This window comes from Coturnix japonica, chromosome 15 (assembly GCF_001577835.2).
Source record: "Coturnix japonica isolate 7356 chromosome 15, Coturnix japonica 2.1, whole genome shotgun sequence".
Lineage (NCBI taxonomy): Eukaryota > Metazoa > Chordata > Aves > Galliformes > Phasianidae > Coturnix > Coturnix japonica.
This window is the reverse complement of record NC_029530.1, coordinates 1,667,555-1,675,485: the sequence shown is the minus strand read 5'-3', so window position 1 is coordinate 1,675,485 and position 7,931 is coordinate 1,667,555. Positions and strand designations below refer to the sequence as shown.

Here is a 7,931-nt window from a genome sequence, read left to right as displayed (position 1 = left end):
TCTCCCAGCCAACTGATAAAAGTCCATTCCCTGTCCATATTGCTGTAGAGCACACAGGGGGACACTGGATGTGAGCTGGGTAACTCAGTCGGACCAGACTTCCACAAGTGTTGAACTGTGCTAAAATACAAAATTCAGCAGTGGATGCAATAAACATAAAAGCATAGAAGGGAGATATGGCCTCCCAGTTTTGGAAAAAAAAAATACCTTCCTTTGGGTGCATATTTTGGATAGATCCACTCTGCAGGCTCTATGCCTTCCCCTACATCATTCATCACTGTCCAGGGGTGAAGAAATAGGAACTGATACTTTAAATCCTTTCAATAGTTATTCCAAAGACTTCACAAAGGTTAGTCTGAATCGCAGCCCAACACACAATTATGCTGTTGCAGCAGCCAGCCTGAAACTGGAAGAGTGTTAATAGCAAAAATAAAAACTGTGAACCAAAACTTATTAAACACTGCAATACGTTAAAATAATAGCAAAAGAAAACCGAGACCAAATGCCGTTTCCCTTCAAAGGGAGATAAAATTAAATGTGACTCAGCAGCTATGAGTCAGGACAGGAAACCTGTCACGGAGCCAGCAACTGTAGCTCCAGTGGAAACGGGCACAAGGGCTCTGAATTGCTATTGCTGGCATCGGCCAACACCCGCCTGCCAAACCCAACGCGTGACGCCTGCAGAGCCGCATGGGACCAACTCACCATGATGGCTTGGGGATGTCGGGTGTTCTCTGGATGAGTTATGAAAAAGATGCAGAAGTGCTGGGGCAGAGCACAGAGATGAGGCAGGTGGTGCAGGCACAGCTGGGGCTCTCGCTGCTCACGCAGTTATAGAGGGGAGCACTCTGCAGCCAGGACCAGGGCAGGGCTGTGCTGGAGCTTTGCTCCCATCCCTATGCTGGTGTCTCGCTGCTCATTAGCCAAGTTGTGGGAAGTGACCTGCAAAGTCAATCATCAGGATTAAGTCAAACTGACAGCTGGGCTTCCACCCACAGACATCCAGAGTCCTCATCATCTTATTAGAAATCATGGGACCCGGGCTGGGAAAGGCTAGCAAGTAAGTTTGCTTGAGCAGTGAACAAACCATGCACTGCTCTTCTGGAGAAAGAGCCAGGAGATGACTGTCTAGATAGAGGAACACAAAGTTTTACTAAAGAGATCATATAAGCCCTGCAACCTTTAATAAAGCAATCGCTTTATTACAGAGGACTACTATTTTTATTTATTTTAAATCAAACGTTTCAAATGCCAGGTATACAAAAACGCAGTTGTACAAGCTGCCAAAAAGGAATCAAGCAAGTAGGTAACCCTCCCGGTAATTAACATTCATTAGGGCTTATTTGCATACAAATCCCGTGGCAGATCTAGAAATGCCAGCCCCAAAGAACTGCCCAGTTTGCCCTTTGGGAGTATTAGCCTTGCTCACATCCTGCCCAACCTTATAGCCAAAGCCCTCAGAACACAGCGGAGAAGCAAAGCACTGCCACCACATGAGGATTCTTAGCAAGCACGTAGTGAGCTACAGAGCACAGCCGCAGCAGCTACGAAGCAGAGCCTGTATTAACTAATAGAGCTCAGCTACATCAAGAGTGCACTCCAGTCTTTCTTTTCTAATGTGGCCCAGATCACCTCTCTGGTTGAGTCCTCTCAGGAAGCAAAGTCTCCCCAGCAGGATTTTCCCACAGCCCCCAGCCCCATGCATCCCATCAGGACCACCAAGCTCCAGCCCCCAGCTGAGGCCCATGGCCACACTAAGCAGTTTAACATGGCTGTGGGGCTCACTGGGAGCAGAGCCAGAAGCACAGAGCCAGATCCAAACTGGCAGAACCAACCTGAGCGCTGAGCAGCCCCTGATCCTAGTTGGAAAGTTCTGCCACAGATAACGACTTGTACAACTGCCCTAGGAAAGCTATTTGGAGTTGGTTAATGGATATTCAAACAACGGAGAGATTAAATCCATCTGTGAGAGTTTTATTTCTGAGAGAAAGAGCTACGCTATAGAAACTGTACATACTGCTTCTGGCCAAAGATGCTTTTTTTGCATGGGCTGCACCGCATGGATGCATTTATTACTACACTTCATAAAACATTTCTGAAGTTTCCTGGAAGATCCTGTTTCACATGCCACCAACAAACAAAGCTTTCTCCAAGCAGCTCACAGTACAGTCTCAGAGGAGGGGAGGAAATATATCACCCAGGGTCTTTTCAAAAGCCTATTCTTCCATGTACTGCAGAGATAAGAGTGATGGCATGTGGGATGAGGCCATCTCCAGCCCCACTCACACAGAGCTGTCCCAGCCAACCGGGCACTCACTGCATTGAGTGACCTCACACCCTGGGTAGGACAGCTTCCCACAAAGGCTTCCAGATGCCCCACACCAGCAGCACGGTCCCTCCCATCACCCAGCAGCCCCAGCAGCTCTGTGCCCATCTGTAGCCATCTCAGCACCTCCACATCAATCCTGACCTCTTCGTTCTGTACCCATCAAACATCCCATACTGCATCAAGGCATCTAAAGCTCAAAAAACCCCATCCAAGTCTCATTCCATGGCTAAGCAGTACCTGGCTAATAACATAATGATGTTTAAACCTCATGTCAGAGAAGATATTAATGAAGATATTCCCCATCCTCTCAGTTACCATTATTGATTACATCGTTTTAAGAAGGATGGATAGGATTTTGATTTCAGCATGAAGCTGCTGAAATGATTGACTGGAGATGCACAGCACCTCCCCACCTCAGTGACCTCTCAGTTCTTTAGCAGCGTTATCTTTGAAATACTTTAAGAGACTCTTAAATGAGCCTCAGTGTCCCAGATTTCTCCTTCATGTTTCAGCACAGCAGATATTTCCTCAAAGATTCACCTTTAAATTGATTACAAGTTTCTCACACGGGTATAGATCTTACCATGGAGTATCTAGTACCGATAAATTGTTAACATTATTAATTTTAATTGAAAGATGTACTGCCAAAAATCTGAGGGGCTTCAGACAGGATCTAACTGTGGGGAAAAAATAACTCATAAATCTATTTCCTTTGGAACCAAAGGAAGACTCATAGAGTGTGAAAAGAAGTAATCATCCTAAGCATAGACATGCACAACTTCTTTATTCTGTTCTTAAAATGATTATTTCATTTGAATCCGTATAATGCCATAGAACAAATTACTACAGGGATGGGGTCATTATCCCATTGTTGTGGGACAGTGCTGCCGGTTCTGCTAATAATTCCCCTGTGGATCTGAATGCAGATACCAAGAGAGAAGGGGCTTATCTTTGCAAGTGTACAAATTGGGGAGAGAAAAAGAAGCACTTAACCACATCTTTGAAACAGAAGCCTTCTCCACCAGCTGCTGCACAGAGCCGGCCAGATAAAGCACACAGCCCCATCCAGAGCTGGGGGCAGCTTACACAGCTGTGCTAGTGCAGACCATAGGGTTTGGGGAGATGCTGTAAGCCACGACTTGCCACTCAGCACCAATCAGTCTGGATTGCATAGAACTATTATTTTATGTCCCACACTGAGCGGGGGAAGGGCAGCACCTCCAGGGTGGAGGTGATGAAGCTGAGGGTGAAGATTTGTGCTGCTCTTTCTGCTCAACACTTTGCATATGCGATCAGTAGCAGGAGGATAATTTATTGACAAAATTTGTGGCAGATCAGACAAGGTGTTTGTGAGATATGGGGCTTTGAAAAATGAGGTGCAATTCAGCCTTTGAAATATTCCACTAACAATTTATCGCAGAGCCATATCTCAAAACCCGCTTGGCCTAGAAACTTCAAGTTTGTTTTATTCAAGAGTCCTTGGCTAAATTCACTGCACAGGAACAATTCAGAGAAGGTCAGAGCCTTATTTACCATTGGTTTCCCACCAGCCCTTTTATTTTTATCCTTCTTTTTTAATTCTTAAACCATCAAGCATCCCTTCAGGCTGGAAGAAGCATCATGCAGTCCTCCCAGGGATGCCGGCAGGACTTGGCTATAGGGAAATACAGATGGATACACACACCAGCAGCACTACAGCCTTATCAACCATAAGGGTTCTGCTTCCAGAAGGTCAACACCTCTCCCACTCCACAGCTGGGACCCCAACACCTGAGCCACTATCACTGCAGACACCAATACATATGGGCTTTGGGACCCACTGAGCCAGCTCATGTGTGGTCAGGGGGTACCATACAGCAAACCTGCCTCCCCCCTCCACAGACAGGGACCATAAATGGCCAACCCAACAGCTAAAGAACACCCCAGAGAAGATTACAGACTCACTTGGAACAGGACAAACAGAGGGGTGTAAGAACTCACATCACACAGCATTCTCTCTGACCCTCTTAATCACCTCCTGCTTAATCACTCCTGCAAAAAAGCCACCCTGAAGTTCCTGCCCCCCATCTCTATTTGCCCCACTCGGCATCAGCTACCAACTGCCATCCCTGGCAGATAGATTAAATTTCCTTTGACCTTATGATTTCAATAGTCAGATGGGCTTTTCACCTGTCAGACACCTTGACAAGCAAATTGGTGTTGCAAATAGGAAAAAATCAGCAAGGAGGGGCGGAAAGAAAGCGGAGGGTAAGGAATGACAAGCCTTTTCCTATCTTGCCCCAGGTGAGTGTTGTGAATTGGCAGCAGCAATAAGGGAGTCACCCAGGGTTACCATGCAAATAATTGAGTATTAGCAAGCATCCTTGCATTGTTTTCATCCATGATGTATAATTAACCCCTTGGAGCCGATGAGTCTGGCACTGTCATTGTTGGGGTTGATGTAAAATGTGGCATGGCACGTTACACTGGGAATTCCTAACAGCCCACCATCAAAGGTTTAATCATATGCAATTTATGCCGTTGTAGTTTATTACATATTAGAGCTTGTTGGAACCTCTCCTGTTATCGTGCACTAACATGCAGCGAATCTGTGTCATCTCCAGTTGAGAGCATTGTCTCACAAGTGCCCTTTCCCCATAGGAAAAAGGAAAAAAATGAAAAGCAGTAACAAGATATTTTTAAACAGTCTAGACTGCAAATTGAATAGGAGGAGGTGGAGGCTGAGAAAGAAAGATATGAATGCAGCTCCTGCAATATAGGACAGCCCATACACGTAGCTTTAACTCTTGCAGCTGTTGTGGAGCCCCAGAGGGAAAGCTGAGATCAGAGATCTTACTCTTTTGGGCTCTAAAACATTTTAACGCTGGTATAAATTTTCTGAGATATCCAATATATGCCATGTGCCAGCAGGTAAACCAATTAGGTCACAGAAGAGAAACATTCATGAAGATTCATACCCCATAACAGCAATCTGTCCAGAAGAAACTGCTGGGCTTAGTTTTAGAGCAATGGTGTGAGCTCCAGGAGGGTCCCAGTGCCGAATGTTGGGGGTCAGGTTTGCACTGGTGCTGGTAATGCTTCCTTAAAAGATAAGGTAAAAACCCAAATGAAATACAGGAGGCAAAGTTCTCACCACGCCACATAAATCAGGAAGTGGAGGTTTAAATATTGCACAAAATGTCCTGAAACTCGCAGTCAGGTTAGCAGAGAATTGGAGGAAAGTAAAGTACTGGTGGTGCCATCATCCCCTGGGGTACTTTATGACCTGAGGTGGTTTGCAGGGACACTGCATCCAAAACCAAACAGCACCTGATGTACAAAGGGCAGGCAGGCAGAGGGGAGATGCTATTTACATTATGGATGAGGAGCAGAACCACTGAGTGACTTGCTTTAAACCACAGGCAGTGCACGAGCAGAAACAGGGGTTGGATTCAGGCCTCACAGACTTTCATTGCAGATGATTGGTGCCGAGCTGCCTTCTTTCTGCTCCGTGCCAGAGGACAGCACAGAGCAGCCACCCGGAGGTCACAGCCTGCAGAGCGCCAGGACATAACGCACAGAAATAGATCCCTGTTACAAAATGTCGCGGGATGTTTTTCACATTATCACCTTTCAGAGGTAAGGTCTCGGTGTGGGCAGGGATGCTTGCAAGCATGCAGGATTTACTGACGCTGAGCAAGGCTTTATCTCTGCTGCAGGGACGAGACCGGAGGAGCGGGACTGTGTTATCTGTACACAGAGCTCTGAGCAGCACAGCAGTTCCTCCAGCAGTGATACCAGAGATAGTGGGATCACGGGCTGTAACATCTGCTGTGGGAAATTCCTTCTCGGGGGATGACTCTGCTCTTCTGCTTTCTGATCTGCAGAGGAAAAGAGAAGCATTCTTCCCTGTGCATTGCAGGGTGGGAAGTGGTTGGGTGTTCACCCAATAGCATGCATGTATGGCAATTGCTTCAGGCAATAAGCAGTTAATTTTCAGCGTGCTGTTCACTTGCTTTCCCCTCGATGCCAGGGATGGTTTAAAATTATTCAAGGCCTAACCTCTCACTCACCCCTTGCACTTCAAATCTCTGTCTAATCCTTGCAATTTGGGCTTTTCCAGCAAAAGATGCAAAGAAGAAACCTCTGCTCATCCCCATCCTAGATGTACTAATTGCCTCTGAGACAACTTCGCCAAGAGAGAAAAAGACAGACGCCGTAAGTAAAAAGCCCTTATTCTGATTTCTGCAGACCTTTCAGGTCTTTAAACATACTTTTCCCACTGCTTTGAGCAGCCACTGTCACATCAAAGTTCATAACATCAAAGTTGGTAGCAGAGCTATCCACCCAGGAGCTAATAATTCACGTCTCTCACAGCCAGGAAGTAATTTGGGCTTTAACCTCCCTGTTCTGGGACCCATGTTAACAAGCTGCTCTTCTCAGATCCCTCCTTGTGTATCAAAGCTGTCTCCCTTTCCTGGGAAAAAGGCCACAGCTAGTCAAAGACACACCAAGAGGAAATAAGTCAGTAAATGCATGGCATCCCCAAAACCCATCTTCCATATTCAGGGCTGTTCTAACCTCGCCTGTGCTGGCTTCTTTTGCTGGCCCTGAAGGCACACACACATGAAGGAGGCATGGCCTGCCCTTCACAGGAGGGATTGTGGCAGAGGAAAGCTCTTTGCTGTGCCACATTCACCCCCCGAAGCCTCTTCTGCTGGCATCTATTAAGAAATCACTGCACACCACTCAGATATCTCTTGATTAGCATTAGCCACATTATGCTCTGATCTTTTCATAGGCAAAGCAGAGTTCTCACAGCTGTGTGATGCCAGAAACTGTTCCATGTGATGAACCTCAGCCTTATATACATTCAGCTCAGAATGAAGTGTGGCTTAAATGTGAAGTGTCCATCATGCAGATGGGGACCTGAAACAGAGGCTGGACTTTCCCTTCATGTTCTGGCTGTTCCCTTAACCTGAGTGCAATGCAGAGAGCTTCAGCTGAGCAGAGCGACTCTTCGGAAATGGTATGGAAGCTATTAAAGTTTAAAATGCAATCATGTGCATGAAAGAGAGGTCATTCCTTCACACTGCTTGGAGTCCAAGCGAAAGGAGGAAAAGGGGAAGTGCCTCAGCTGTTTAGAACAGGGCAATGGAAAAGAAATAGAAATCAGAAAGGAGGGAGTGATGGAGGGGAGCAGCTCTGGAAAGGCAGCATGCAACACAGATTCATGCAAGGAGGAGGTGAAAGAGGTTGCCATTCTGCACCCCCAGCTCACAGCCTGCACCCATGGGTGCTGGGGAAGAAGTGTGAGCTGCGCCTCCCAGCAGCACAGAGATCCACAGGTAGATTTCATAAAACACTTCACTCTCAACCCAGGACTCTGTCAAGCTCCCATGTTGGTTGAGACTTGTAGAAGCAATAATTTATAAATTACAAACGGTAGCAAAGCAACAGCTGTTTCAGCATCTGTCATTGCCTGTGACAGAAATACATGCAAAGCCCTGGGAACCTCAAGGTGTCAACCCAAGCAACCTGCTGCTACAGGCTTCCATCAATCAGAGTGACCGGCGCACGGCCACGGCTCCGAGTGGCAGCAAACAAATGCTTCCAGCATGCT

The 7,931-nt window shown here is 46.6% G+C and overlaps 1 long non-coding RNA gene across 1 annotated transcript; it reads left to right on the top strand.

The window, feature by feature from the left end:
- Positions 1-5,697: 5,697 nt before the first annotated feature.
- LOC107321072 lies at positions 5,698-7,453 on the top strand. The gene is made up of 3 exons (XR_001558444.2): positions 5,698-5,947; positions 6,432-6,526; positions 7,110-7,453. It is a non-coding gene; the product is annotated as an uncharacterized LOC107321072 (long non-coding RNA).
- The last annotated feature ends 478 nt before the right edge of the window (positions 7,454-7,931 follow it).